The 9,822-nt window shown below is 40.7% G+C and overlaps 1 long non-coding RNA gene across 1 annotated transcript; it reads right to left on the minus strand.

Annotated features, from left to right (window-relative positions):
- Window positions 1-1,410: 1,410 nt before the first annotated feature.
- On the minus strand, window positions 1,411-4,220 carry LOC132537722 (uncharacterized). The gene is made up of 3 exons (XR_009549179.1): window positions 3,885-4,220; window positions 2,756-2,948; window positions 1,411-2,198 (listed from the first exon to the last, which is right to left on the minus strand). It is a non-coding gene; the product is annotated as an uncharacterized LOC132537722 (long non-coding RNA).
- Between the last annotated feature and the right edge of the window lie 5,602 nt (window positions 4,221-9,822).

Genomic DNA, 9,822 nt, shown 5'->3' on the forward strand with positions numbered 1-9,822 from the left:
GCTGGGAAGCAGTATCTCGTTTATTAATCAGATACATCGCCTTTTATGCATCTCTTCACTGGAAGTGGCAAGGGAAAGGAAATGACTAGGAAAGGGGGCGGGGCAAAAAAAGAGCTCAAACAGAACATAGAAAGATTCCATCTAACCAGTGGAGATTAAACCAATACCCTGCAGGCAGGGCGGAACCTAGGTAAAACAGTGATTATGTAAGTAATACAAGCAAACCTAATGTGATGATCAAAACAGAAGGTCTTATAAGCAGAATTTAGAAGCATACCAACATTAAAAACAAAAGCCAGAAGCTCTGTGTATATTGTGAATCTCACATTTGCATTAAAAAGAACCCACCCACATGAGCAAGGCTTACAGAACAAATTTGATGAACATACACCCAGCCCAGTAACAGCAGCAGTCACTGGGTGGTGCATTTTTGGAGGTGGTCTTTATTTTCTTCTGATATTCACCCCTTTTTGATCTTCAAAAGCCATTTTTTCAGTGTACATATTGCTTTTATGAAAAGAAGAAATAAAACTGTTAAAATACAAAGCTACACCTGGATGAGCACTTCAAGCGGCTCTTACTGGCGGAGACAGGAGAACTTTGGAGCCTGCCAGCGCATTGGTAACATGTGGAGAATCACAGGGCATAAAGGTGACAGCAGAGAGCAGGGCTGAGGGCATTTGTTCTCTGACCCACTTTCTCCCCATCCCTGCATCCTGGCTGCATCGGCTCTTGGTGACATGGAGAGAAAGGGGTGTGAGAAACCGGCCAGCTGAATGGAGTGGCCTTTAGCTTCCTTAAAACTCATACGGAGACCCAGAGTCCTTCCAATCAGAATGTTACTGTGTGTGGAGACGGAATCTGTAAAGAGGTGGCAAAGATGAGGTCCTGAGGGTGGACCTAGTCCCCTGGAGCTGGTGATATGATAAGAAAAAGAAACTAGGGCCGAGTGGTAGCACAGCGGGTTAAGCGCACATGGTGCCAAGCACAAGGACCGGCGTAAGGATCCCAGTTCAAGCTCCCAGCTTCCCACCTGCAGGGGGGTTGCTCCCCGTCTCTGTCTTCCCCTCCTCTCTCCATTTATCTCTGTCCTATCCAACAACAATGACATCAATAACAACAACAATAACCACAATAATAACCACAACAATGATAAAACAACAAAGGCTACAAAAGGGAAGAAATTGCCTCCAGGACTGGGGGAAGTAGGGGCTCTATAGTGGAGATGTGAGGTTCCTGATGTCTTAGGGTTCAAAAAGACAATCGATAGTTAATGTTATCATCACATTATTTGGTAATTGGGTTAACTTTGAAAAGTCCTTTTGTTATGGTTTGCTGTACAGTACCCAGTCTCTTGTATATCCATATCAAATAATGTTGCATCCGCCGACCACAACCTAATCAACGCAACGATTGCCACCTCAACATGCTTCACCTCAGACTGTGTCCAGAGACTTCACGTGTGGAATGACAACCCTTCAGCTTCATTACTCGGGTGAGAACTTTCCTTTTATAGTACACTCTAATTTTATCTCAGGTGGTTCACTTTCTAACAAAGTCCCAAAACCTAGATATACACCAGTTTCTGTGAGAGAGAGCTTATGTTCACACGTATCCATAAACTACTGCAAAATATATACCTGAAAGCAGAAGTACACTAGAGTTTGCAGTGAGTATCCCCCCAACACTTCCTCTCCACTATTCCAAGCTTTGGGTCCATGATTGCTCAACAATTTGTTTGGCTTCGTATGTTAACTCTCTTTTCAATCACCAGGTTCCAGATGCCATCAGGATGCTAGCCAGGCTTGCCTGGATTGAAGACCCCACCAATGTGTCCTGGAGCTCAGCTTCCCCAGAGACCTACCCTACTAGGGAAAGAGAGAGGCAGACTGGGAGTATGGACCGACCAGTCAACGCCCATGTTCAGCGGGGAAGCAATTACAGAAGCCAGACCTTCTACCTTCTGCAACCCTCAATGACCCTGGGTCCATGCTCCCAGAGGGATAGAGAATGGGAAAGCTATCGGGGGAGGGGGTGGGATATGGAGACTGGGTGGTGGGAATTGTGTGGAGTTGTACCCCTCCTACCCTATGGTTGTGTTAATTAATCCTTTCTTAATTAAAAAAAATTAAAAAAAAAAGAAATTGCCTCCAGGAGCAGTGGATTCATGGTGCAGGCACTGGGCCCCAGCGATAAACCTGGAGGCAAAAAAAAAAAAATTAAAATAAAGAAAACTAAAAATAAACTGGACACAGCAGCCACCCACACAGAGAAAAGACAGCATTAGAACAAAGTAAGAGGCCATCTACAAGCCAAGGAGGTAGACCTCAAGAAAAACTAAACATGTTAATACCTTGATCTTGAACTTCTAGCTTCTGGAATTAATTTCTGTTGTTTCGGTCACCTAGACTGTGGCATTTTGTGATGGAAGTTTCAACAGACAAATAACGAGGTTGCTCACTAAGTCTTTGCGTTTGGTCATGTGTGAGATATTTTCCTGGGTGCTATCTTTTTTTTTTCTGCCCCCCTTTACAGTACTTTTCTTCAACAAATATATCATATGGAAAACCTGATCCAGTAACTTGTCTCTATTTATGATTCTGCATAATGACAGGCCTCCTGAATTTCATTTTGTTTCAGTACAGAGCATAAATTTAACCGATTGAAAATAGGTGCTTCAGCAAATGATTCATCCCACCACAAGTTGAGATATTCCAAAATGCAATTACAGAATTTCAATATTAATATGACATACCACTTCAGGGCTCATTGTTGAGTTTGTTGAGGGCCTCCTCCGCTTATGAAAGGACACATTTCAAGTCTTGCTCTTTGTAGATGATGCATTCCGGCACTTCACCAGATCAGCGCTTTGATTAAAGGGGCCCAGCTGGCAGCTCAGTGGCAGAGGGTTAAGTCTGTGTTCTGGCATTGTGTAACCTTTTTGCCCACTAAGCACATGAAAACATGTCAAGCTTCTGATTTCCAGACAATGTCAACCAACGCCACCATGAGAGGGGGCCAGGAGATAGCTTGCCTGGTAGAGTTTGTGCTTTACCATGTGTTAAGATCTGGGTTTGGCTGATGGGCACCCCATGGAAGCGGGGAAACTTTATGAGCAAAGTCAAAATGACTGATTCCACCAATATTGATAAGGGTATGGTACAACTGGAACACTCATACTGGTGGGGATAGAATCACAGCTTTATGGTCTTTCCTTATAATAAAACAAAGGATTCATTACCAGGGCTGGGGAGATGGCTTAACAGGTAGAGCATTGGAATTGCATGCTGGAGGTTCCTGGTTCAATCCCCAGCACTGCCTGTAGGGAGTGATGCTCTTTTCTCTCTTTCCCTCTCTCTGTCTCTTTCTCTCTCCCTCATGTGAAATTCTCTCATTCATATGTAATTAATAAAATAAATATTTGTCAAAACATTACCCTACAACTCAGAAACTCTACTTTGGGGTGTTTACATAAAAGAAATGGATTAATATTGGGGTGACTAAATTCTAGATGCTGCTATGATCCCCTTCTGACCTCCCTAGGCAGGTGCCCTCATCAGCAAGCCCCAGAACCCCACCTCTCCCTATCCCTACACCACTAGGGAAAGACAGAAACAGGCTGAGGGTATGGATCTACCGTCAATATCCCTGTCAAGCAGCGAAGCAATTACAGAAGCCAGAACTCCTCCCTTCTTATCCTAAAACAAATTTTGGTTGATACTCCCAGAGGGAGAACTGTTAGGAGAAGATGATCAGATGGCTCTCAACCTCAGATTCACTGGGATCCAGAAATTTTGTCACATGAAACCTTTGTATTTGTACCATCAGTGAGTAGGAAGAGATTCTAGAAGACACCTAAGGAATTTACATGCTGCTTCACTTACCTGAGAGGGAAGAAGAAAAAGGAAGGATGACTAGTGGAGTATAGAGATTTGAAACACAAGAATTTGAAAAAAGAAGGAAAAACGTATACGTAGTTAACCCATGACTATGATCTTGGGAGAACTATGGGGGTATGGAATTATACCCCTAATATCTTACAATGTTGTAAATTGCTATTAAATCACTATAAAGATAAAAATATATATTGGGCTGTCAGAAAAGTCATGATATATTTCTCTCTGTTTTTCTGTGCAAAAATGCACCATGACTTTTCTTCCAAACACAATGTTTCTTTATTTTCCTTTTCTTTTCTCTTCATTTTCTTTTCCTTCCTTCCTTTCTCTCTTCTCTCTCTCTCTCTCTCTCTCTCTCTCTCTCTCTTTTGCAACCAGGGTTGTTGCTTGGTGCCTAGCAATATGAATCCACTGCTCCCAGAGGCCACCCCCCCTTTTTTGCTTTCTATTTTTATTTGAGAGAACAGAGAAATTGTGAAGGCAGGAGCAGACACCTGCTTCATCACTCACAAAGCTTCTCCCAAACAGGTGGGGAGTGGGAGCTCAAACCTAGGTCCTTATGCATGGTAATGTGTGTGCCCAACTGGGTGTGCCATGACCCAGTCCCCCAACCTAATATTTCTAGGCATAACAGGGCAACAAATGGTTGTATCAACATTAGTCATAAGAATTCCATTGAAAACAACACAATGATTCATTTTCATTGAATGGACAAAATGTGCTGTATCCATAAATGAACAGCTACTCATCAGTAAAAGAAGAAAAAATGTGAATACAGATACTCCCCCCCCAAAAGCCCTCAAAACCCCAACAGCAACCCCCAAATTAGTACATTTTAGAAAAATAATGCTATACAAAGCAGTCAGGCTCACATTTCCACATGGTCTGAGTCCATTTCTATGAAGTAATATGTAATATGTGAAGCTCTATTGGTGGAAAGTAGACCAGTGGCTGTCTGGGTCCAGAATGACATGGGGGGGTCACTGATTACAAGTGGATTTAAGGGAACTTTTGAGGATAAAGAACTGGTTCTATTTCTATATTGTGATGGTGGTTAAATGGTTGCACAAAATTACAAGAATTCATCAAACTGGGCACCAAAATCTAATGTAAATACCACACTGATGAGCAAAAAATAAAGATTACAACTAACATTGAGGAACATACAACAGAAATTTAGCTGACTTGCCTATAAGAACATATTCTGTTCTGGAGGCGGGGCTACAGAGCAGCAGCAACTGTGCTTCTCTCCTCTCCTCTCCTAGGTCAACTAGGAATACCAAAAGAGACCACTTGGGACCACAAGAAGACAGGACTAGAATGACTTCAGGAACCCACAAAATCACTAGTGTGTGCAAATACGTGTGGCTCGTGGACAGAGAGAAGCATAGGGAGAGATTAAGTGACTGGTAACAGTCTGGCAGTTTACCAGTTGAGACACCACCTCCAGTCTGTTTCACCAACAAGGGGTCAGCTGAAGGGAGGAGAGGACAACCCTAAGACTCACCAAATGCAACTGTGAGTCTCCATTGCTGCTGCTTTCAAAAACTGGAGCAGTAGGGGGTGGGGGAAGGCCCTGTGCAGACACCAGGGGGCAGAGAACTAACAAGGAAACTCAGAAGAAGATCTATACCTTGGTGGCCTAGTGGTGGGGCTGTAAAAGTCTCTTTGCATAACCACTGGATTATCTCTGCCCCACCCTGCTTTATCTCTTGGTCAGGAGTCAGTGATTAAGTTAAGAAGCTTACTTATAGTTTAAAAGACCTCAGTCTCCCATAGCCTACAGGGAAGAAAAAGACAAATGAGGCTTTTAAGCCACTATGCTTCAAGTCAGAGATTAAAATAATATTGAAACAACTGTCAATTTCCACAACTGTGAACCTTTTAATTTCCTTACTTAGACACAAGTCAATCCAGGCAAGAGTGATCAGTAATTTGAAAAGTACTGAGAGAAAGACTTCATAACATACTATACAAAATGTTTAAACCAACAAGAAGAAATATTGGAGAAGTGAACCAGGACAAGAATCCAGCTAAAAGCCCCACAAAGGTTGAATCACAAAATAGTGAGGTCAACATCCAAACACTAGTTAAGGAAATAATAAAAGGAATAAGTAAAGAGTTTGAAAGAATTGTTATCAGAAATGCAGAAACAACCAATGAGACTCTGGAAGAAAACACTAATTATCTCAAGGTTATTAGAGAGCTGAAATCTGGAATAGCTGAGCTAAGAACACAACTAGCTGAACAAGCTAAAACAGTATCAGAACAGGGTTACAAAATAAATGAACTCCAGAAAACAGTAGAGGGGAGAGAGAATAGAATAAATGAGGCTGAAGACAGAATTAGCAAGATCAAGGATGAATTAGAGACAATGAAAAGAGAAGTAAGAGATCTCAAAAAGAGATTAAGAGATACTGAAAACAACAACAGAGACCTATGAGATGACTTCAAAAGAAATAATAGACGCATTATTGGCTTACCAAAGGAAGAAAGAGAGGAAGGGGAAGAAAGCATTCTTCAGAACATAATAGCTGAGAACTTCTCTAGTCTAGACAGCATAAAAGACATAAAGGTTCAAGAATCCCGGAGGGTCCCAAACAGAATTAACCCAAACTTAAAGACACCAAGACACATCATATTTAGAATGGAAAGGAATAAGGATAAAGAAAGGATCCTGAAGGCTGCAAGAGAAAAACAAAGAGTCACCTACAGAGGAAAACCCATATGATTAGCAGTAGACTCCTCCACACAAACACTATAGGCCAGAAGAGAATGGCAAGGTATCTACTGAGTGCTCAATGAGAATGACTTTCAACCAAGACCACTGTATCCTGCTAGACTGTCATTCAGACTAGATGGAGTATAAAAACCTTCTCAGAACAAGCAACAATTGAAAGAATCAACTATCACCAAGCCTTCCCTCAAAGAAGTTTTGAAATGTCTCCTATAAACAGTCAGACCACCAGAAATATGCCATATATAAGAATACTCTAAAAATCTACAAGAATGGCATTAAAATATCTTCAATCTTTGATATCAATGAATGTCAATGGCCTGAATTCACCTATTAAAAGGCACAGAGTAGGAAGATTGATCAGAAAACACAACCCAACAATATGCTCTCTACAGGAAACCCACCTAACTCAACAAGACAAACACAGACTCAAAGTGAAAGGATGGAAAACTATCATACAAGCCAATGGCCCACAAAAAAGGGCAGGAACAGCTATTCTCATATCTGACACAATAGACTTTAAAATAAATAAAATTTAAAAAGATAGGGATGGGTATTACTTAATGCTCAGAGGATCAATCAAGAGGACTTAACAATTATTAACATTTATGCACCCAATGAGAAGCCATCTAAATACATCAAACATCAACTGAAAGAGCTACAGCAATATATTAACAGCAGCACAGTCATAGTAGGGGACTTCAACACCCCACTCTCTCAACTTGACAGATCATCCAGGCAGAAAATCAATAAAGACATGAGGAAGCTAAATGAGGAGATAGATAAACTAGAACTACTGGACATTTAAAGAGTCATTCATCCCAAGAAACTGGAATACACATTCTACTCAAGTCCACATGGGTCATTCTCAAGGATAGACCATACGTTAGGCCACAAAGACAGTATCAGAAAATTCAAGAGCTTTGAAATTGTGCCAAGCATCTTCTCACTCCACAGTGGAATTAAACTAACACTTAACAATCAACAAAAGATTAGTAATAATGCCAAAATGTAGAATCTCAACAGTACTCTACTTAACAACTACTGAGTCAAAGGAAATAAAGGAAATAAGTCAAAATGTCTCAAGAGTCCAATGAAAATGAAGACACAAGCTATCAAAATATTTGGGACACAGCTATGGCAGTACTGAGAGGGAAGTTCATGGCCATACAAGCACACATTAGGAAACAAGAAAAAGCACAAATAAACAGCCTGATTGACACCTTAAAGATCTAGAAGAAGAAAAAAGGAACCCTAAAGCAATTAGAAGGACAGAAATCACTAAAGTTAGGGCAGAAATAAATAACATTGAAAATAAGAAAACCATACAAAAGATCAAGGAAAGTAAATGTTGGTTCTTCAAAAGAGTGAACAAAATCAACAAACCTTTAGCCAGACTCACAAAACAAAAAAGAAGACTCAAATAAATTGGATCATAAACGAAACAGGAGATATCACAACAGACACCACAGAAATTCAGCATGTGAGGCTTCTATGAACAACTATATGCCACCAAGCTAGAGAACCTGGAAGAAATGGACGATTTCCTAGATACCTAGGAACTTCCAAAATTTACTAAAGAGGAAGTAGATAACCTGAACAGGCCCATCACAGCTAAAGAAATTGAAACAGTTATCAAAAACCTTCCCAAGAATAAAAGTCCTGGGCCAGATATTTTTACAAATGAATTCTACAAAACCTTCAAAAAAGAACTAATACCTCTACTTTTAAAAGTCTTCCAGAAGATTGAAGACACTGGAATACTCCCTGCCAGCTTCTATGGAGCCAACATCACTTTCATACCAAAAGCAGACAGGGACACAACCAAAAAAGAAAATTACAGACCAATAACTCTGACGAACATAGATGCTAAAATATTGAACAAAATTCTAGCCAACTGGATACAGCAGTATATTAAAAAGATTGTTCATCATGACCAAGTGGGGTTTATCCCAGGCATGCAAGGCTGGTTTAATATACGTAAATCAATCAATGTGATCCACCACATCAACAAAAGCAAGACCAAAAACCACATGGTCATATCAATAGATGCAGAGAAAGCCTTTGACAAAATACAACATCCCTTTATGATCAAACACTACAAAAAATGGGAATAGATGGAAAATTCCTGAAGATAGTGGAGTCTATATATAGCAAACCTACAGCCAACATCATACTCAATGGTGAAAACCTGGAAGCATTTCCCCTCAGATCAGGGCTACCCACTATCACCACTATTACTCAACATAGTGTTGGAAGTTCTTGCCATAGCCATCAGGCAGGAGCAAGGAATTAAAGGCATACAGATTTGAAGAGAAGAAGTAAAACTCTCCCTATTTGCAGATGACATGGTAGTATACATAAAAAACCTAAGGAATCCTAAGCTTTTGGAAATCACCAGGCAATACAGTAAGGTGTCAGGCTACAAAATTAACATTCAAAGGTCAGTGGCATTCCTCTATGTAAACACTAAGTTAGAAGAAATTGAAATCCAGAAATCAATTTCTTTTAGTATAGCAACAAAAGCAATAAAATATCTAGGAATAAACCTAACCAAAGAAGTGAAAGACTCATATACTGAAAATTATGTCCCATAACCTAGATATACACCAGTTTCTGTGAGAGAGAGCTTATGTTCACACGTATCCATAAACTACTGCAAAATATATACCTGAAAGCAGAAGTACACTAGAGTTTGCAGTGGGTACTCCCTAACACTTCCTCTCCACTATTCCAAGCTTTGGGTCCATGATTGCTCAACAATTTGTTTGGCTTTGTATGTTAACTCTCTTTTCAATCACCAGGTTCCAGATGCCACCAGGATGCTGGCCAGGCTTCCCTGGATTGAAGACCCCACCAGTGTGTCCTGGAGCTCAGCTTCCCCAGAGCCCCACCCTACTAGGGAAAGAGAGAGGCAGACTGGGAGTATGGACCAACCAGTCAATGCCCATGTTCAGCGGGAAAGCAATTACAGAAGCCAGACCTTCTACCTTCTGCAACCCTCAATGACCCTGGGTCCATGCTCCCAGAGGGATAGAGAATGGGAGGGCTATCAGGGGAGGGGGTGGGATATGGAGACTGGGTGGTGGGAATTGTGTGGAATTGTACCCCTCCTACCTTATGGTTTTGTTAATTAATCCTTTCTTAAATAAAAAATTAAAAAAAAAGAAACTTTAAAAAAAAAAAGAA

This window comes from Erinaceus europaeus, chromosome 3 (assembly GCF_950295315.1).
Source record: "Erinaceus europaeus chromosome 3, mEriEur2.1, whole genome shotgun sequence".
NCBI classification, from domain to species: Eukaryota; Metazoa; Chordata; class Mammalia; order Eulipotyphla; family Erinaceidae; genus Erinaceus; species Erinaceus europaeus.